The sequence below is a fragment of the Lissotriton helveticus genome, chromosome 3_1 (assembly GCF_964261635.1).
Source record: "Lissotriton helveticus chromosome 3_1, aLisHel1.1, whole genome shotgun sequence".
NCBI lineage: Eukaryota > Metazoa > Chordata > Amphibia > Caudata > Salamandridae > Lissotriton > Lissotriton helveticus.
Genome location: NC_136061.1, coordinates 790,975,850 through 790,998,926, shown reverse-complemented (window position 1 = coordinate 790,998,926; position 23,077 = coordinate 790,975,850).

The following is a 23,077-nucleotide window of genomic DNA, read 5'->3' as shown; positions in this document are numbered from 1 at the left end:
TTTTCTGGAGTTGCACAAAGATCTTATCATCTGTGGAATGGGCCGGGCTGGGGTGGTATCAGGTACAGACCCACTGGGGAAGTGTCAATGGTTTTGACCTTGGTGCATAGAGGGTAATTTACATTCTCAGCGGACGGTTCTTCCGCAGGACTAAGCGGAAAGGGGGGCAACCTATGGTTGGGTAAAGTCTGGGTACAGTGCCTCGTGTGATGGTCCGCACAGTGTTTGCAATGTAACTACGATTAGATAAGAAGAGTTGTGGCTGCAGTGTTTATATTAATCAAACACCGGTTGATTCACCCGTGTTTGATTAATTTAAACACAGTTCGATTCACGAGCATGCTTTCTCTTTCACACTCCTTTTGGAGCAACCTCCGTGTTAAAACATTTAATATAGTGATCTGTTATAAAAGTAATTGAGATAGAATAAACAGTCAGCCTTGGAGATTTATTTGGTGCCGTTGTGTCTTTTGAGGATGTACAGTTTTTAAAAATGAGTGTGCATTAATAACCAGATGGTGAATGTATACATATCTGATATGGTTTTCGATAAATTAATGTTTCCTTAATTAAATTGTTCTTACAACTAAACTGCAGTTAATAAGTCTTGGACCATTGTTTTCTACATCAACTGTTTTCTAAATGCAGCCACCCAGGAAATACATTAATGCATTTTGCAGTTATAAGTAGAGAATGGAGACCTGCTGTTCTTCACAGGCCTTCCTCCTTGGATTCACAGGCAGCCGGTAGGATTCAGCTTATTCTACTGTATAGGCAATTTGTCCTGTGATAGTGTATTGCATCTGCCACAGTGCAAAATGAAGGTAGGATATTGAAACTGTAATTCAGAGAATTTTACTGAGCAAAAAGTCAATGTCTTAGTGGATTTGTACAACGAGTATTAATATACTAGGAAATAACACGTGTGGTATACCACATCAATTGTAATCCAGTTTGAATCAAAATGTTCGATTTCCAGCTAAAATAAAAATATCAGGCCCCTCTTAATGAGGGCCTAAATAGGTTATAAAAGTGGTACATAGAAATAGCGGCCTGTTAGTATCTCCTATAATACATTATTTCTCCCAGATAGGCCAGGTATTAAAAAAGTCACATTATCTAAATTATGCCAGTTCTGTTTTAGACTGATTTCCTTGAATACAGGTTTAAATTGTATTGCACTATCATTGCCTTCCCAATAACCAAAAGCACTTGGCATTTTCAGCCTAAATACCAAACCCGCAGGTTATCACCCTTTAGAAAGCTGCTGTTGCCTATTTGAGATACATGCCCCTCCAGATGCTTTTCAATAATGAACAGTTTACACTCTCACTCACCGAATGGTTTTATCATGAATTACCACAAATCTTGATTGTGGTCACACACACACTGGTCTTGCATATTCAACTGTGAAAGCACTTTGTAATCCATCCGGAAGTGTGCACTATTCTTTGTTGCAAATAATGCTCTGGGGATATCAAAATGGGCAGCTGCTCATCACCTAAGGAATGTGTATATATATAAATATATATATATCCACAAAGTGGCTCTCAGTCAGGCACACAGAGCTCTAATGACAGTGCCATTTTGTAGATACGGCGGAGCCCAGCCGTTATTAAATTGACACAAGTTTCCCAAGGGAAGAATTTTACTCGCACTCGTGGGTGAAAATCGTTGTTGATTTATTCATTCAGCAACGTTTCTTTTAGAAAGCTCAACAACCCCACGCGTTTCGGTCTGCTCTCAGACCTTGATCACGGGTACCCGTGATCAAGGTCTGAGGGCAGACCGAAAATCGGAGGGTTGTTGAGCTTGCTAAAAAAAACGTTGCTGCCTGAATTAACCTTGATCAAGGTCTGAGGACAGACCGAAACGCGTAGGGTTGTTGAGCTGGCTAAAAGAAACTTATCTGTATATATATATATATATATATATATATATATATATATATATATATATATATATATATATATATATATATATATATATATATATATATATATATATGTTACCTACTGGCGGTCACCAGTAGGTAGTTATAGTTAGGACCATGGTTCTATTCAAAAAGCGTTTTTTCTTTTCCCAATAACTTTGGCGCCGGTTGATGAATTTTTGCGAAATTTTCAAAACTAGTGGGGTACTCTGGTCAGCTCCTATCTTAAAATTTTTGGGGTTATTTGACAAGCGGGGGCATAGAAATTAGGGGGGTCCCAAAACATGTTTTCTTCATGTTCATTTCCACAGGAAACTTTAGACACGGTTACAGCCTGAACTGCTGAACAAATTACACCAAATTTGGCAAAAAAGGTAAAAAAATGCATTTCCCATAGGAAACTTTAGACACGGCTACAGCTCGAACTGCTGAACGGATTTAGCTCTTTTTCTTAAATGGTGTAAATCCATTCAGTAGTTGCTGAGGAAATAAAAAAATAAAAGTTTTGATGTATAGAGGCGCAGCGGATCCGCGCACCCTCCCGACCACAAGCTTTATTCTAATTGGCTGTCAAAACTCCAAACCAGGAAGTTTTGGCAGCCATCTTGTGCCTCGGTAGAAGTGTGTCAGAGGATAACAGGGAAACTAAGGTGAAAAGAAAGAAAAGGGGACAGGGTAGAAACACCCTGAACCCCTTGGCCTGCTCAAGGGGGTCCCAGAAGGACCCCCATGGCCAAAAAAAGCATTTTATTTTTAAAACAGCTGAATGCACGATGGGTGCGCGGATCCAAACGAAAAACATTAAAAAAACGAAGCGAGGGCTTTCTCGCATCATTATTTTTTACCCCTGGTGGGCCAGGTCCCGGGGTTATTTGAAAAATAAAAGCGGGGGCCCAAGGGGGGCCCCAAATGCCCCGGGGACCACCACCTCCCCGGGGCACTGTTAAATTCCGGGGGTCCAGTTTGGACCCCCGAGCCCCAGAGACCACCACCTTCCTGGGGCTTTTCAAAAGTTGTGAGGGGAGCCCTGGGTCCCCTCCTGGAGCCTTTGATGGCCCTGGGGACCAACACCCCCCAGGGCAAGCTCCTGCGGTGTCCTGATCTGTCCACCTCCAGGACACTGCAGTTTGCTATGGTAGGGCAGGAGCACGTCCCCCACCCCACTGTATCAAACTCTGCTTTGTATTTTGGAAGAGAGAGCAGGGAGACCTGCTCTCTCTTCCAAAATCCAAAGCAGAATTGCTTTTCCACACGGGGAGCTGCATGTTAGCAGCTCCCCATGTGGAAAAGCAATGCTGTCTCTCACTGGATGCGGGGAGCCGGCGGTTTCATGGGGCATTGGGAATCCCCGCATGGTCCCTATCGAAGTGGATAGGCCCCCGGCGATGGGGTCCCCGGGGCAAATTGAAATTAGGGATAGGAGCCGGGTTTTTTTCCGAACAATTTGGAGTCGGGACCCTAGCGTGACGCTCAGCGCGGACCCCTGGTGTGAACGCACTGGGTGTGTGACTCCCAGCTTGACCCCTGATGTGAACGCGAGGGGTGCATGACTCCCATTGCGGCCCCCTGGTGGGAACGCGAGGGTTGCATGACTCTTAGTTGCGCTGGGTGCAAGACTCCCAGCAAAAAAAAATTACGTTTTTTAAATTATAAATCTAGGTTATATGTTTGGATTTTGGGTGGCTCTAAAAAGAGCCCTTGTGTTGATTGGTAGATTTTGGTTCCTACATGTAAGTGCCTATGTAGAGTCTAAAGCTGTTGAGAAAGACTCTGTTTCCCTCATCTGTGAAATGTACACCATCTCCCCTGTAGATGCCATCCATATTAAAACACAGATTGCTGTTACATATGGACCCCATACTATAATCTCTGAGATAAGCAGAAACAGCTTTATTGACATTTTTCCTAGCTTTCTCCATCTGTGGACAAAATTGATTGGACCAGTTACATTTCTGTCTTTGGAATATGTTAGAGTAGACAAAAGCAGTTTGGGGGAAAAGTAACATCAGTTCTGCAAAGATGTCCTTCATTAACATTTCCAGACCTACCCCAGTCAATGTACCAAGGTCATTGCCACCACAGTACACAATAATGAGGTCAGGGTGTTGGAGATGAAAAAAGGATTTAAACAATGGCACCAATTGGTGCCACTTTTATCCTCCCTTGTCCAATCCATTGAATGTCTATTTTATTTTATTTATTTTATTTTAAAGTTTTATAGAGCGCGAACTTGACCCGTGAGGGTATCAGAGCGCTTTACAGGTTCAAGAGTAATACAGAAAGAATCGGTTGACAAAATGAAAGCAATGAATAGGGGGGGTATACAAAAACAGGGGTCATATGGTAGGCAGGGGGTCAAGGAGTATGTGCAAGGAGGGAGGGAGGGGGTGAAAAGGTATATAGGAACATTTTACAGAATAAATGGTCATACATTGACACAGTGATCTTTACAGAGTCAAGGATCATACAATAGCTCAGGGTATCATATAATAGAACAGGGTATCACAAAGGTAATCAGTCTCTCGGTGCTTGTGGAGCAGGTTAGCCAAGGAATTTGGCCATGAGGAAGGATTTGGCCTCTTTTTTAAAGCGTGCCAAGGAGTGGATACTTCTAATGTCAGGCGGGAAGGCGTTCCATATTCTTGGAGCAGACCCGGTGAAAGAGCGATTGTAGTTTTTTTTTTCTTAAAACGTGCAGGCCGCAGTAGGAAGGTATTTGCCGATCGAGAGTTTCTGCTTCCTCCGGATATTGCGAGCTTCTGTGCAAGATACGCAGGGGAGTTGGTGTGTAGGGCCTTGTGCGTGATGCATGCCAACTTGAGGTGAATTCTAGCCTCGCGAGAGGGAGCCAGTTCAACGCTTTCAGGTGGGGGGTGATGTGATCAAATTTTCTAGAGCCCGTGAGTAGTCTGGCCGCTGCATTGAGGCAGGCTTTTAAAGGTGCCAGAGTGATCTTGGGTAAACCAGAGAGGGTGGAGCAGCCATATTCCAACCGAGAGATGACTAGAGATTGGACTGCTAGTTTTAGGTCGGGAGCAGCTAGAAATGGTTTCAGTTTCCATAGGTAACTCAGGTGGAATCTGGCAGATTTGGCCATTGAGGTGATGTGGTTTCGTATGTTTAGGTTGTAATCCAAGGTGATTCCCAGTGATTTGGCAGAGTCCACTATGGTCGGGGAACAGTTTAGGGCTGTGATAGCTTTGATCCAAGTCTGTATCTCAGGGTTGCTCTTTGGCGGGGAGATTAGAAGGAACTCCATTTTGTTAGCATTGAGTTTGAGATTGGTTTGAGGCTAGCCAACGGACGGTCAACTTCAGGGCCTCATTCATGGTGAGGATCTCCGCAAGAGATGGGATTTTTATGTAGATCTGAGTGTCATCAGCGTACATATGGAAGGAGATATTAGCATTGCGGAGGATTTCAGCAAGGGGTTGTAGATAGAGATTAAACAGGGTGGGGGATAACGCTGATTCTTGAGGGACTCCCACCGTGACCATGGAGAAGGAGGAAAGTTCACCATTGATTAGGAATCTCTGGGATCTGTTTTGGAGGTACGAACTAAACCAGTGGAGTACTGTGCCATCTAAACACATCCTAAGTTTGAGGCGTTCGAGTAGCATCTCGTGATTGACAGTATCAAAGGCAGAGGATAGAACAAGGAGGATTAGGAGACAAGTTTTGTCTTGGTCCAGGGCTTGAAGAGCATCATCGACAACGTGGAGCATGGTGGTTTCAGTGCTATGTCCTGGTCGGAAGCCGGATTGGCAGTCATCGAGTAGATGGAAGTTGCTGATGTGGCGACTTAGCTGTATGTGAACACACTTTTCCAACACTTTTGCCAAGAGGGGAATGTTGGAGATTGGTCTAAAGTTGTTTGGAGAGGTTGGGTCCAGTGATGGCTTTTTCAGAATAGGGAGAACTTGTCCTGCTTTCAGTGAGATTGGTATCGATCCCTGCCAGAGTGAGGCGTTAATTATCGCGGTCCAGCAAGGAATAATGGATTTGGTAATCGTCTCAAGACAGTTCGAGGGGAGCGGGTCGTTGAAATGGTTGTTCGGGTTTAAGGAGGAGAGGATATTTGCGACAGAGTCTTCATCGTAGGGTAAGAATTCAGACCAATGCGCTAGGTTCTTGGGTGAGGCCGGTGTCAGTAGCAGTGATGGAGGAGGCGGATGGTCAGGGTTTGGAGGGGGGAGTAAGACAGCTTTGAGTTCGGTATCTAAGGTGATGATTTTGTTTGCGAAGAATGAGGAGAAATCTTCAGAGGAGATGAGAGACTTGGGGTTTTCTTTCGCTGTTTTGGACAGTTTATTCGACTAGAGTTTGATCATCTCAAAGAGTTTGCGAGGCCTGTTCTGAGCATTTCCTAGTTCCGCTCTGAAAAACTCTTTTTTTGAATTGAGGATGTTTTTGTTGTAAGCATTTCTGGCCTGGTGAAGAAATTTCAGGTGATCTGCCGATGGGTGCTGTCTCCAGATTCTTTCGGCTTGACGGAGGGATCTTCTCTCGTTGTTGAGGGAGCCAGTAAACCATGGGTTTCTGTCTTTGACTTGAGTCTTTTTTAGTTTAAGAGGGGCAAGGTCATCCAAAATGTTCGACATCGAAACAGTGTAGTGATCATTGAGGTCACTGGCCGAGGTGATGTGGGGTAGGGGTGGGAGGTCGGATTTGCAACGAGACTCAAGTTCAATTAGGTCGAGGTTTTTGGTGTCTCTGACCCAGCGTTTTGGGAGCACTGGTTGAGGAGCCCATGTTTTGATGGTGCAGGGTAGAAGGAAGGCGATGGCATGGTGGTCTGACCAGTCGCAGGGGTCGGTGGATATGATCTTGACAGTTTTCTCATTAGAGATGATCCATTTGAGAGTAGCCCCTTTCGAGTGGGTAGGGAGTTGGCAAGCTTGGGTCAGGGCTAGATCAGCCATGAGGTCTTTAATGGTGTTGACATGGGGATATTTATGGTCGTTCCAGTGCAGGTTGAAGTCCCCAAGGAAGATGTCTTTGGAGTTGGGGGAGTTCTTAGCCGTGATAATTTCCATGAGGTAGTCAGTGAATTGATTGTTATTGCCTGGGGGGTGGTAAAAAGTGTGCAGGTTGCACAGGAGGGTGGTGTTGCTCCAGACTGAGAGGGCTAGATATTCGCAGGAATCAGTGGTATTCGTTGAAAGCTCTGAGACAAGGAGGTTAGAGCGATAGATGCAAGCAATTCTGCCACCTTTTTTGTTAAGCGGTCTGTCTAGTCTGGTAATGTTAAAATTGGGGGGGACTAAGAGGTCGAGGCAAGGGGATGATGCGTCATTGAGCCATGATTCAGTTAAGATGGCTAGGTCGGTGTTATTGTTTAGGATGAGAGCAGCGACATCGGCGGCATGCTTTACTGCCGATCGGCAGTTGATTAAGAGCCCCGTCAGACCATGGGGGGAAGTGGTGGTGGGAGTTGGGGCAGTCAGGGGTACAGGTGCAAGATTGCTTCTGATCGCCCTTCTATTGCAGGGGGGGGGGCAGTCGGTGTGGGTCAATAGCGACCGTGCAGATGGGGTGTGCGGTGCTCAAGTCAGGTAGGCAGGGAGGGATAGGGGCTGGGTTGAGGTCTTTAAGAATATCCAGGATTTCGGGGAATCGGTAGTGATTGGGCAAAGGTTATATGAGCAGGCGAGGTCAAGGATTTCTTCCTCGGATAGACAGCTAGTGTGCTTGCAAGGGCGAAGATGTCTTAAGGCTATTGGTAGCGGGCGTTTGGGAAGTTCAGGGATGGGCGGAGGAGAACGCTGAGGCATGAGGTTTGCGAAGGCTGATTCGGCGAGGTGGAGGAGGTTTTTAGTTCGAGGATGGAGGAGTGGACGCTTTGAATTATTTTGGAGGCTCTGGAGTGCAGAGAGCGGATATATGTGGGGGAAGGGGTAAGAGGGTTGGGGTGGATGGAGCTGGGAGTTATGGAGGATTGGGTGGTAGGGTGGACTTTGCTAGGAGTCATGAAAGGGAGGGTGTGATTGATATCGGGGCAGGCTTGATCTGCTGCGGAGGGCGTCACTATAGAGGGGGGGTTGGTAGGATAAGGATGGACAGTTTTGGTGGATTGGGTGGTAGGGAGGATAGTGCTAGTGGTCATGGAGAGGGGGGTGTGCGTGCTAGCTGGGCTGGCTTGACCTGTTGTGGAGGACGTCACTAGGGTAGGGGGACGAGGAGGGCAAGGGTGGACCATTTTGGTGGATTGGGTGGTAGGGAGGATAGTGCTAGGGGTCAAGGAGTGGGGGGTTTGCGTGTTAGTGGGGCTGGCTTGACCTGCTGTAGAGGACTTCTCTTGGGTGGGGGGATTTGGGTGGACAGTGTTAGGGGTCAAAGAAGGGGTGGATAGAGTGTTGGCAGGGCTGGTTTGACTTGTAACAGCGAAGATCACTGAGGATGTGGTGGTCTTAAAGTCAGAATGGGAAGCAAGGGGGAGGGGACTGAGGGTTCAGGGTTAATTACAATCAGGGGTTGAAGAAAGATTAAAGGGGTTGAGGTGTGTTGTGAGGGAAATCGTGGGTTCCGAGCGATGAGTGGGGAGGGGGGAAATCAAGGGTCTCTGGATGCTGGCAGTATGAGGGTTGATAGGAGTAGTGAGGGGATGAGTATGCTCTATGTTGGGCCGGGGGGACGGGTTACCGTCAGGCCGGATGTTGGTCGGCGTTCCAGTGTCCTGCACATGTTTACGGAGAGTGGTATAAAGAGCGGAGAATTTGTCGAGGTTATTTGTTGAGGCTTGTACCAATACAATGCCGCTTTTGTAGAGGGTGATGGTTAGGTCAGCTTGAAGAGATATTGAGGGCCCTATTGAGAGCTTAGTGCCATAGGGAATGTTCCTGGAACAGCGAACATTGAGGAGTAGAGAGAGGGTGTTGCGCCAGACGGGAATTCTTTTGGTGTAGAAAATGAGGTCGTTGGTGATGAAGCTAGGTCTTTGTCAATACCTCTGCTTTCAGCATACCTTTTGCACCAGAAAAGTGAGCTGTGTCTCACAATCCATACTCTAAGCATCTTGAAGGGAAGTCTGGATGCACTCAAAAGATGTCTGTAGGTGAAGTAGGCAGATGGTAAAATAGGAGGTCTCTAAAATGGTCGATAAGATGCAGTTTTAAAAAAAGAAGAGAAGAAGAGAACGGATTGGCTGTTTAGCGTAAAATAGGGTGCATGTTTCTATGTTTAAAAAGCATGTTTCTTATTGGTTAGTAAAACTGGGTGAAAGGTACATATTATAGGATACTCTGATATTTCCAAAAGTCAAGCACACTTGCTGTTTGAATTTGCAACATTGTGTGCTGAACTTGTGACCTGTGTGTTCAGTTGAGTGTTCCATGAACTGTTACTATGGAAACAGGCATTAAGCAGAATAGGGGTAGGGTTGGAAGTTATATGTGGCATTAAAATATGTATTTCTAATAAATATTAAAGTAATATGTAATTGCAGTGAGAATTCCCAAGTCACGGGTATGGTTAGAAGTAGTGTGTTATGAAAAAAAATGGTAACATTATTTGTGATATACTTTTAAAGTCTCTTCTGGATCCGCGGTTCCATCACTTACGGTGCAACCACCAGGAGCGACTCCAGAAAATTCCAGAAGCAATTTTGGTTCAGTTAGAGGTCAGTTGGCATGGGTTGATATGTGTAACCAATAGAAATGTGTCTTAGAATTTGAATGAATCTGGGAAGCAATGTGATTTGATATTTACATTTATAAGTGTGTAGAATAAGAAGGAAACTTTGTCATTTTTTGGTTTTGCTAAGAGCAGTGCACTATATTCATTGTGTGCAGAAGGAAATCTGGAGTGTGATTCAGATACTTCATAATCATCTACAAATCAATTTGAAAAATGAGTTATTAATTTGTGAGGTGTACTATGTAGTGCCTTTGTTTTTAAACATAAAATATCATTCATAACATGAAATTAGTCATATATTTTGTAATGAAGAAATATTTATTGCAGTTTTTTGTAATGTGTTTAAATGTTGTTTAATATACACTTTGCCTAGTATAATGTGTGTTTTGGAATAGGGATTGCTGATTATGACTGATGGTTTTCATATGTGGATATATACATTAATAGTACATTGCATAATTTTTAGATAGTGTTCGGTAGAGAGATACTCATTTATGTTTTTCAGTGATATGGTGAGACTAATAGTAGAGAAATGTGAATGGTTTCTGCTTTGTATTTGGCTACTTGTAATATTGAAAGTAGTTGTAGAAAGGTAATGTAGCAGTAGAGATGTATGCAGCAGTTTTATCCTATAAAGAGTTTGCTTGCTGAGCAGGTATTGCCCTGTTAGTACTGAAACACTCCTCCAATCACCCATCGAGCACCATGCCCTTATTCATTTAGTGTAGTAATATCAAAGTACTTATACATTCTCTATGTACTGTGTTTGGTGCACTGTAAATATTCCAGTTACTGATTGTGTACTTATAGAATGCCTTAGATAGTAATAGACCTACAGGTATGTTATTCTGTGCACTATGCATGCACGTCTAACCAGCTACATACTATTTATATACTCTTATAAATACCCAGTTAGTACTCATGCAGACTATTGATTCAAAAATCCAGGTAATAGTCATGTAAGTCAGGAATCACACTGTGAGTCTGTGTCCAGTCTTAAAATAATTGTGACAGAAGCATGTCCTTGTCTAATCACTCTGCTAAAACATAAGTACTTATAAACCTACCTTGATGTCAACTACCAGCTCTCTAGGTACCAAGTCACTGTCTATGTACTTGCACAATGACTTAGGCATTGAGACAAGCAGTGGTACAATGAAATGTGCACAATGTATGCGGGGCCCTAAGTCCCTGCAGACTATTGATTCAGTCCTGCAAAAATCTAGGTAATAGTCATGCTTGTCTGGAATCACACTGTGAGTTGCGTCCACTCCTACAATCATCCAGACGGAAGCATGTCCTTATATAATCACTCTGCTAAAACATAAGTACTTATAAACTCATGTTGCTGTCAACTACTAACACTCTAGGTACCCAGTCACTGTCTATGCTCTTGCACAATTACTCAGACATTGAGACAAGCAGTGGTACAGTCAAATGTGCACAATATATGTGGTCCCTTAACCCCCTGCAGAGTACTGATTCAGTCCTGAAAAAATCCAGGTAATAGTCACACTTGTCTGGATCACACTGTGAGTCTCTGTCCACTCATAAAATCATCCTGACAGGAGCCTGTCCTTATCTAATGACTCTGCTGAAACATAAGTGCTTATAAACCTATGCTGCTGTCAACTACTAGCACTCTAGGTACCCCGTCACTGTCTATGCACTTTCACAATGACTCAGGCATTGAGACAAGCAGTGGTATAATCAAATGTGCACAATGTATGCGGTCCCCTAACCCCCTACAGACTACTGAGTCAGTCCTGCAAAAATCCAGATAATAGTCATGCTTGTCTGGATCACACTGTGAGTCTCTGTCCACTCATACAATCATCCTGACAATAGCCTGTCCTTATCTAATGACTCTGCTGAAACATAAGTGCTTATAAACCTATGCTGCTGTCAACTACTAGCACTCTAGGTACCCAGTCACTTTCTACGCACTTACACAATGACTCAGGCATTGACAGATGCAGTGGTACCGTCAAATGTGCACAATGTTTGCGGTCTCCTAACCCCTTGCAGAGTACTGATTCAGTCCTGCAAAAATCCAGGTAATAGTCATGCTTGTCTGGAATCACACTGTGAATCTCTGTGCACTCCTACAATCATCCTGACAGAAGCATATCCTTCTCTAATCACTCTGCTGAAACATAAGCACTTATAAACATATCCTGCTGTCAACAACTAGCACTCTAGGTACCCAGTCACTGTGTATGCACTTTCACAATGACCCCCCAGTCATTAAAACAAGCAGTGGTACAGTCAAATGTGCACAATGTATGCGGTCCCCTAAGTCCCTGCAGACTACTGATTCAGTCCTGCAAAAATCCAGGTAATACTCATGCTTGTCTGGAATGACACTGTGAGTCTGTGTCCACTTCTACAATCATGCTGACAGAAGCATGTCCTTATCTAATCACTCTGCTAAAATGTAAGTACTTATAAACTCATTTTGCTGTCAACTAGTAACACTCTAGGTACCCAGTCACTGTCTGTGCACTTGTACAATGACTCAGGTACTGAGACAAGCAATGGTACAGTCAAATATGCACAATGTATGCCGTCCCCTAAGTCCCTGCAGACTACTGATTCAGTCTGCAAAAATACAGGTAATACTCATGCTTGTCTGGAATCACACTGTGAGTCTGTGTCCACTCCTACTATCATCCTGACAGAAGCATGTCCTTATCTAATCACTCAGCTAAAACGTAAGTACTTATAAACTCACCTTGCTGTCAACTAGTAACACTCTAGGTAACCAGTTACTGTCTATGCATTTTCACAATGATTCAGGTATTGACAGAAGCAGTGGTACAGTCAAATGTGCACAATGTATGCGGTCCCCTAACCCCCTGCAGACTACTAATTCAGTCCTGCAAAAATCCAGGTAGTAGTCATGCTTGTCTAGAATCACACTGTGAGTCTCTGTCCACTCCTACAATCATCCTGACAGAAGATTATCCTAATCTAATCACTCTGCTGAAACATAAGCGCTTTTAAACTTATCCTGCTGTCAACTACTAGCACTCTAGGTACCCAGTCACTGTCTTTGCACTTGCACAATGACTCAGGCATTGAGACAAGCAGTGGTTCAGTCAAATGTTCCCAATGTATGCGGTACCCTAAGTCCCTGCAGACTACTGATTCAGTACTGCAAAAATCCAGGTAATAGTCATTCAAGTCAGGAATCACACTGTGAGTATGTGTCAACGTCTACAATCATTCTGACAGAAGCATATCCTTATCTAATCACTCTGCTGAAATATAAGCAATTATAAAGTCACCGTGCTGTTAGGTACCAGTACTCTAGGTACCCAGTAACTGTCTATGCACTTGCACTATAACTCAGGCATTGAGACAAGTAGTGGTACAGTCAAATGTGCACAATGTATACGGTCCCTTAAGTCCCTGCAGACTACTGATTCAGTCCTATAAAAATCCAGGTAGTAGTCATGCTTGTCTGGAATCACACTGTGAGTCTCTGTCTACTACTACAATCATCCTGACAGAAGCATATCCTTATCTAATCACTCTGCTGAAACATAAGTGCTTTTAAACTTATCTTGCTGTCAACTATTAGCACTCTAGGTACCCAGTCACTGTCTTTGCACTTGCACAATGACTCAGGCATTGAGACAAGCAGTGGTACAGTCAAATGTGCCCAATGTATGTGGTACCCTAAGTCCCTGCAGACTACTGATTCAGTCCTGCAAAAATCCAGGTAATAGTCATGCAAGTGAGGAATCACACTGTGAGTCTGTGTCAACTCCTACAATCATTCTGACAGAAGCATATCCTTATCTAATCACTCTGATGAAATATAAGCAGTTATAAAGTCACCGTGCTGTTAAGTACCAGTACTCTAGGTACCCAGTAGCTGTCTACGCACTTGCACTATGACTCAGGCATTGAGACAAGTAGTTGTACAGTCGAACATGCACAATGTATACGGCCCCTTAAGTCCCTGCAGACTACTGATTTAGGGCCAGATGTAGGTAATTCTATTTTACCGACTCATAAATATCGAATTTTACCGATTCGGTATTTATGAATCGGTAAAATAGAAGTACCGAGATGTAGGTAAATCCTGATGTGCATTTACCGAATTGGTAAAATTCGGTATTTACCGATTCGGTAAATACCAACCGGTAATGCCCATTCATTCCTATGGGCTTTGAAGCCCATAGGAATGAATGGGCATTACCGATTCGGTACCGAATTTCACAAGGGTGCTGAGGGTGTCACTTTGACACCCTCTAGTACCCCCAAAACAGGTTTGGGTGCCATGTGGCAGGCATACCTGCCCTAAGGGCAGGTCTGACTGTCATATGGCACAGGTGCGCATGCACCCATGTGCATGCACACCGGAATCGGTATTTTACCATCAAATTGAATTTGATAGTAAAATACCGATTCTGTTATGCTTGTGGGACTCAGAAGAGTCCCACCTACATTTCAATTTTACCGAATAGGTACAAATACCGATTCGGTATTTTACAGCATCGGTAAATTTACCAATCGGTAAATTTACCGATTCTGTAAAATACAGGGCCCTACATACCATTTCTCAAATACCGGTCGGTAACGGCCGAAAATACCGATTTTCGGCCGTTACCGACCGACCTACATCGGGCCCTAAGTCCTGTAAAAATCCAGGTAATAGTCATACAAGTGAGGAATCACACTGTGAGTCTGTGTTCATTCCTACAATCACGCTGACAGAAGGATGTCCTTATCTAATCACTCTGCTGAAACATAAGCACTTATAAAGTCACCATGCTGTTAAGTACTAGTACTCTAAGTACGTATTCCCTGTCTATGCATTTGTATAACACTTGTTCATTCCAACAATTATTCAATTAGTATCTGTGTACTTAAGTAAATTAATTGTGATTTTAAAAGAAAGTGTTTAAATGGTTTTTACGTAGAATGTGTTTGTTTAGTAATAGAATAGTATATTTTATAGATTTACTTAAATAATATTATATATTTACCGTTTACAGATATTGTTCATCATCATTAAAATAAACTTATCATTGATAGAAAAACAGAGAAGAGGAAACTACAGAAAAGGACTATTATATGAAGAAAACTCTACAGCAAAAATTAGATGAATAACATGTGGTGAAAAAGAAAAAGTCTTTTGATAAGAGAACAAAATAATTTATTTTAAAAAAATCAAAGCTTAGAAACAGTGTGCACATTGTGGAAAGTACAAAGAATGCTTCAACAACAAAAAGAATAAGAAGAAAAGAAACGTAAATAATGGGAAATCACATTCGGAAGAAACAATGTATGCTAAAAGGAAAAGGAGTCAGTATGAAGAAATTAGAAAGAAAATGCTTTACAATAGAGTTGTCTTTCATTTGTTGAAAGATGTGAAGAAATACAAAAGAAGATCAGCATTTTATTAAAAGAAAAAACAAATTGAAACTATTGTTGTGAAGGCTTTTGAATTAACAAAAAAATATTCATTTTAGTTTTAAATAGAATTCGATCACTAGATAAGCCAATACATTTGGTGAAAGCCAAAAGTAAGAAGAAGAGACTAATTAAGATAAGTAACTTTTGTGATATTTTTGTGGGTGAATGGAAACACTGTTCAAGTTCAAAGCCTTTTTTTTTATGAAGAGAGTTATTTTCAAACCAATACATTATTGCTTGCAGTTGATACCAGTGGGCGAGCTTATGAGGTTAGAAATGGTTGTCCAATTGAGAAAGAGAAGATGGTTCCCAGAAATGTAGAAGAAGTGATAGCTGATGAAGTTCTAGGAAGATGTCCTAAAACTCCAGTGTATACTTGGGATTGTAGTAGTATTTGTAGTATCCAACAGGAATATTTTGATATTTTACGAGAGTATAGTAAAAAAATGTTAAACAAAAGATTAAGATGGTGCAGAGGACTAGATCCTAGCAGAATGAGGTAAAAATACTGGTTTGCAAGGTCATTCTCTGGCTTGTCTTTCTAGAAAAGTATGTCAAAGTGTTTTTCATCATTTTAGAATATTAGCAGTACATCATTCTCAAGTGCGGAAGTTAGTCAGAAGATTGTATTACGCAAAAAGTCCAGCAATAATTTTAAATGAGTTAAACAGTGCTCTTTTGCATGGGTCAGATGTAAAAAAGGTTTGTGATGAAATAGAGTTTTGTTAATTTGGTCCTGAAAAAGAGAGTGGAGAGAGTGAGACATTAGTAGAAGTAGATGGTGAAGAAAATGTGGAACATACTACTACAGAAAAGTTTGAAGAACAAATTACAAAGTTTAAGGTGATTTCATGTGAAAGGCCAAATTATTCTTGTATTTGTTGCCAACGAACTCCCTATAAAAATCAGACTAGGACTGTTGATCTATATTTAAAAAGTGAAAGAGAAAATAATGATGTGGAAGGAATTTTCAACGTATGTGTTGGTAGAGGTTTGCTTTGATTTGGGTTCTGATCAGCGTATTCGTAAATATTATTATAACAAATTAGATTATGATAAAATGCCTGCTAGAGCTGTCCATAATAATCTAGAGTTGGTAAAAAATCCGCCTCCACTGGTAGATTTAAAAACGTATGGGTCTATTCTGATTCAATGTGTGCACCCATTTCAGGCTATTGTTCCTATAGAGCCTAAATAGGTAAATTGCCTCCTACAGATTTACAGAGAGGATTAAAAGGAAGAGTTTTATATTTACCCCTAGATTTAATGAAAAATATTAAAACTATTGGTGTAGAGAATGTAGAAAGTGATCCACTAGTTATTCTTGTTAATGGTGTTCCTACTAATAGTACGAAAACCTGGCAGGAATTAGTGGATCAAAACTTTAATTAAGAAACGTGCAAAAGGCAACATTATATCTGACAAAAACAATGAATACTACAGAAATGTGTATGTAGAAGTAGAAAAAATACTTGTAGGAGATAATAGTGAAATGTCAACTGGTCAAATTGAAAAAGTGGACATGGCCAACAGTGAAGAAATTTATGAACATTATAGTGTACATCCACTTCATTCAAAATAAGTGATTGGGAATACTAATGAAATATTCCAAATGAAGAAAGTGGAGGCGACTCCCATGAGTGTATGGGAAAAAAGTTGGGAAACTTGTTGTTTTCCGCAGCTGTTACCAACTGGAAAAGGTGGACGATATGACGAACGATCAGTGCAGATTCTGCATCAGAATATCAAACAAGAAGATTGTATGCAGAAGATCCAAGATTTTGATGATATACTTGAATTGAGAAGCAAATTCAAATATTAAACATATTCAATACAAGACACCTGAAGAATTGTGTTCTTTGGATCCTGTTAATGTAGGCAGATATTTCAATCATAGGTTTGAAGCTATGATGTCTTTTATCTGCAATAAAAAGAATCCTCCTCTTGGAGAAGTTATTGATTTCTTTTGGAGAAAGGAGTATCAAGCTAGAGGTGCTCCTTATATACATATGATGTTATGGATCAAGGATGCACCCAAATTTGGAGCTGATTCGGATGAAAGTGTTTCATCATTTATTGAAGATTATTTTACATGTGCTATACCAAAAAGAACAGAAAAAAAACCTTAAGGCGACAAGTTTTACGATTCCAAAGTCATCGATGTGGCATATACTGTCGACAAAAGTACAAGTCCAAGGAAAAGTTTTATACCAATTGTCATTTTGGATTTCCACATCCAGTAATATCCAAAGGAAGAGTAAACAGTTTCATGTCAGCTGTGAGACATACCATCGCTAGAAAATCTCCTAAAAATGTGTACAATTTGAGAAGAAGTGAAGAATCAAAGTATATCAATGATTATAATCCAGTTATTCTCCCAATGTGGAATGGTAATATGAATATCCAGTATGTTGTGGATAATTCCATTGCTGTTGCGCGTATGTAACATCTTACATAACAAAATCGGAAAAGACGGAGTTGAAAGAAATGTGGGAAGAAATTCCCCACGAGAAGAGTCTTAGTAAGAAATTATACAGTTTTAGTTTGAAGATGTAATCCCATTGAGAAATTGGAGCGCCTGAATGCTTGGATCGGTTATCATCTACAAGTTTATACTCAAAGGCTAGAAGAATCATTTGGGTGAGTCTAGGTCTTGCTGCAACGCGAAAACGAGTACTTAAATGTATATAGGAAATCAAATATTTAGCAGTAAATGAACCGGAAAGTACAGATATTGTCAAAATAAACATGTTGGATACATACTATCCAAATAGAAGTCATCATCTTGAAAACATATGTCTCTGTGAAGAGCTGCAATATTACAATTTTAAGAGAAATACTACAGAAAACACAAATAAGGAAAATATGCAGTGATTGGTTGAGAAGGATGTTTGGTGAAACAAAGCAAAGGAAATCTGATTAATGACCGAAAACTGAGTTGTGATACTCCTGATAGAAGAGAATTTTACTATTTAGCACTTTTTCAACTCTTCAAGCCTTGGCATACAGAATTGAAATTGCTTGGAGATTTTCAGTGCTATGAAGATTCTTTCAATGCATGTAAAGATAACATTGAATGCACAGTTTTTGCTAATTATCTAAAAATGATGAATGAAGAAATTGATCAAGAAGCTACTATTATAGCTGAGATTGCTAGAGACAGTTCTCATGATAGTCAAAGTTCTGCTCAACTGAGTCAAGATCCACTAGGACAACCAATTCTTGAAAATGAAGCGGCAATCGCCATGAATGAAGTGGAAACAGCAATGCATCAAGCTCAAGAAGATATTATGGACTTAGGAAACTTGGAAGAACAACTAAATGTTGAACAAAAAGAAATATATCAGCAAGTGAGACAAAAGATCAACCATGGTTTTCTTCATGAAAAGAAAGAATGCACATCATTTCAACCTATCCGAATGTATGTCAGTAGTCAAGCTGGTAGAGGAAAAAGTTTCTTAATTAAAGTTTTGACCAGTTATCTACAGAAAACAACTGACACATTTGTCTTGTGTTGTAACTGCTCTAACTGGATTGGCAGCACACAACGTTAAAGGAATAACATTACATTGTTTACTAATGCTATCTGTAGAGCATGAAAACAAATTGGAATATCACAAGCTATCTGGAGAAGCTTGTTATGAAGTTTCAAGAGTGCTAAAGAAAATGAAACTTCTGATTATTGATGAGGTGAGCATTGTCTCAAACTTATTGCTTGCCTTTGTGCATTTAAGAATTCAGCAGAATCAGAAAACAGAATATGATGCCTTACTTGGAGGAAAACGTTTTTGGAGATCTACTGCAACTCACTCCCGTAAAAGGACAACCAGTATTTAAAACACTTGTACATGAAGACACCAAAAAGCTTTTGGGAAGTGTTAGACATGTTACCATTTGGTCATATTTTGAATACAAAGGACTCATTAAAAATATGCAACAGGCAAATGATGTTGATTTTGGAACTATTCTTCAAGATATAAGAATTGGAGTATTGACAGAACATGGCAAACAAGCTTTGCAAAGTCGACTACTTACAAACGTGTTTCCAAATGAAAATATAGTTCCTGAAAAAATATACCAAAAAATTGCAGAAAATAAATCTATAATCTGCTTAATTCCAACACTGCACGAGTGTTCTACATTAAGTGAAGAACTTTTAAAGCTGGAAAATGAACAAATGATAAAAATGGAAGCCATTGATAAGATAGAACATGAAGGAATCACTAATATTTTAACAGAAAAATTAAAAACAAAATTGGTTTCTTTAGAAAAATCTATATCTAAAACTGCTGGTTTAGAAAATAATTTAAATCTATGTGTAAACTGTCGGGTAATTTTAAGGCGTAATTTGGATGTGGAAAAAAGTTTAGTAAATGGAGCAATGGGTATAGTTGTTGATTTTGTTAATTATCAACGTAGAGATGAAATTGAATTTTTGAAAATCAAATTTGATCAAATTGAAGAAGTAAAACAAATTGGTCGCTGTTCTGTTCATTTTTTGCTTGTTAAAGATGTGTATGTTCTTAGAAAACAGTTTCCTCTTTCTCTGGCACATGCTGTGACTATTCATAAATCTCAAGGTTTAAGTGTAGACAGTGCTTTGGTAAACATTAGAAGTACAGTTTTTAAAGAGGGTATGGCATATGTTGCTTTGTCTAGAGTCAGAACTTTATCCGGATTGCTTTTGATTGATTTTGATGAGAGAAAGATTAGTGGAGATGCAAATTGTGTAAGAGAGTATAATTGATTAAGAATATTGTATGCTCCCAATTTAGGTGAATATCCTGTACATGAAAAGCATGTAGTAGGTCGAAAAAGAAGATATCAGAATATCTGAAGTGAAGTTAAAGAGAAGACAAAAAATCAAGATAATGTTGAGATTGCAAGCAAAAAGAAAAAGGACACTATTGAAGAGATTGTCGGATATCAGTTAGAAAATAGTTTGAGTATCAACTGCTATGCTAATGTAGTGGTAAATGGGTTTTTTTCTTGAAAGTCTGCAAAAGCAAAATTTGGACAATCAAAAAACAGATTTTGTTCCTTGTTGCATTGTATTTATGAAAAATTGAGAACTGATAAAAGTAAAATCTAAAGTGTTCCTCATATTCGCAATCTTTTGGATATATTTTCTGGTTCTACTCAATTTACACAGAATGTCCAACAAGATGCTCAGGAATTTCCAATGTATATGCATGCAGTATTGGAAGATGAAGGAATACAAATTGAAAATGTGTTTGGACTTCATTATAAATGGAAACATGAATGTGAAAATTGTACATTTACTTCTACCACTAACATAGACACTGAAAGATTCATATATTTGACAATACCAGAATGTAAAACAGAGTCTTTCAACAAATTAGTTAAAGCAGCAAATCAAAACATGGAGTGTAGCCAATGCAAATCAGAAATGTTATCAACAATATTTATAGAAAAATTAGGACAATATATCATTTTAATGATACAACATTGATACATTAATTGAGAGAGACATCTTTGTCTTTAGCTGTGCTCTACTTAGGCTGTGGTGATACCCCAGCCCCCTTCTTCTTTTCACTTTGAGAGAGGTGGGTCTCCTCCCTCATCAAAGTAGATGCACACACTATTTTGTTTACATTTGAGAACTTCTTGGTTATTAATAGAAAAGGTTGATTCTTAGGTGTGCAGGTACACCCCATTTGCAGTGGCCACAATATTTGACATGTCATCGACGTAATCCATCAGCTGACCGGGACAGTTTGCTGACTCCAACCACTGTACCCAATGTGCACCAAAGCAGAATCGGGGAGTGGGTCAATTTGCTCACTGCATACTACGACACATGTAATCTCCCAGGCCCAGTTCCCAACATGCATGCCAAACATCCATGCATGCCATAAATGGGCATCACCATGACACTCCCAGTGTGGGCCAAAAAGGGGCGCACACACCCATTGTAAACCATCTCAGATACCCACACGTTGGAGAGGCACACGTCCATGGACCACTCAGATAGGCACAGGCGACATTGCAACACAGGTTGAACGCAGGTGACGTCATCAATGCAGAAGCTCTGCCGGTAAGTGATCCGCAGCACTGCTAAACTGCTAAAGGCAGTGCACCCAGGACATGCAGCAGACGTGCAAGGTATAGGTGGATGTGAATGGAGTTAACCATGTGTTTGGGATGCCCCGCCATTGTGTCAGTGGCTCTGCTTGTAGCTGCACTGGCTTGCCGTGTGCCAGTCTTGTGGATGAAATGGTACAGCTTGGTGCAATGATCTGGGTCTGTGTGCAATGGGTGCAGGGCAGGAGTGGGGTGGGAGTACTTGTGAAGGTCATTTCATGCACGCTAACTACGACAAAGGACTTTTGCATGTGGGATGTGTACTCGTTGTTCTCAAATCGGGAAGTGCGTAGTGTGGGAGACGGATGCAAATATTATCATATCTGTCAGGGGTGCTGGTCACTTGCAAGTTCCTTCTCGGAGCAGCAGATGTACATGCACAAGATAGCTCAGCCAAACAACCTTTCATCCCTACAGTAACATTTCCAGCTGCATTCATACAGGATGTGTACCGAAGTCGGTTGTAGGTGTTGCAGGATGTCTTCAACCCTGGTCATCATGGATGTGATGCCCAGCACATGACACATGGGCGGGGTCACTGTGTGTTACGCTGCCAAACAGCTGCTCCTCCCTCCCATGAGCCCTCACACTTTTGTGCGCTGCGCTGTTGTATCCCGTCCACTCCTACGGCACACCATTGTAATGCTTATTTTGCGCATGTCCTGTGGCATTCCAACCACACCGTGACACTGTACTTTGAAGGTGGTGCATGCCACTTTACAACATCGACTGCTACGGCCCTTATAGCGGCCACACCAGAACACAGAGACACACTTACCGCACTTCCTGTACATGGACATGTCCGAGACAACCCGTTCCTCTTGTCAGATAGGCACACCCCTGCACTGACCTGTGTACGCCGGACCAGCACACGCCGCTCGTGCATGCAGGAGGATTTGTGTGTAGCTACATGTCCAGGCTCACTGTCAACCCTGAGGTGACATGGTAACGTCCACTGAAGACAGCACACTGTGATGTTGTAGGGCCTGTGCCCATCATGCTAACACAATGACCACACGGACACACTTGCTCAGATGTGGGATTGGGGGGTGTTAGCGGTCCTGGGGTTGTTGCGATGAGTGTTGTGGCCCTCATGGGTATCTGTGTATCATGCTCATTGACTCTATGGCACCTGTGGATGTTCTGGTGTGGTTCTTGGCCGTGTTCCCTTTCATGCTGCAGGTAGTCGTCCTGCTTAACACCAGCAGAAATCAGGTTTAAAATCCCTGGTGCTAATGCGGCTTGTCGCCAGAAGGTGGTTCGCATCGCACTTTTTGCTTTTCGTGAGATTTCTTCATTGATTTTTTGTGTTCCACAGTGCAATTCAATACAAGATTTTAGTCTTAAGATTAAATCGCAAAGGTGCACCTCGTGTGCTTTTGCTCTGGAACACCTACTCTGCATCTCATTATCAGCACTTTAATGCAACTAAAGTTGAGATAAATCTAATACACTATTTAGAAGCTGGTGCAAACTGAAAACATCACCATTATTTCCGCAATAACTGCCCCAAAATTCAACACCATGGTGGACACCACGAAATAAAAGTAATAACAACGAGAAAGAGTCACAAAGCACTTAAGTAACAATCAAAAACTTTATTGAAATTTAACAAACAACACAAAACAACAAGGCAGAAGATTCCTGTCGGGTCCATCAATGTCCACGACACAGCCTGGAAAATAAAGCACAAAATAATGTGTAATGTGTAAGGTGCATAGCAAAGGAGTGAGACACAGAGAAATAGAGAAGGAAAGAAAAGCCAGAGGGAAAAAGAGAGGGAAGCAAATGAAGGGAGTGAGAAAGGGAGAGAGAGTGAGAGAGATAGAAGGAAAGGAAGGAAGAGAGTGAGAGAGAGAGTGAAGAAAGGAAAGTGAGAGAGAGAGAGAGAGAGACACCGACACCCCTGCGCTTCCATGACGAAATAATTAGCGTCTGCCACCAGATTGTATACCAGTGGGCCCTCCACGTGCT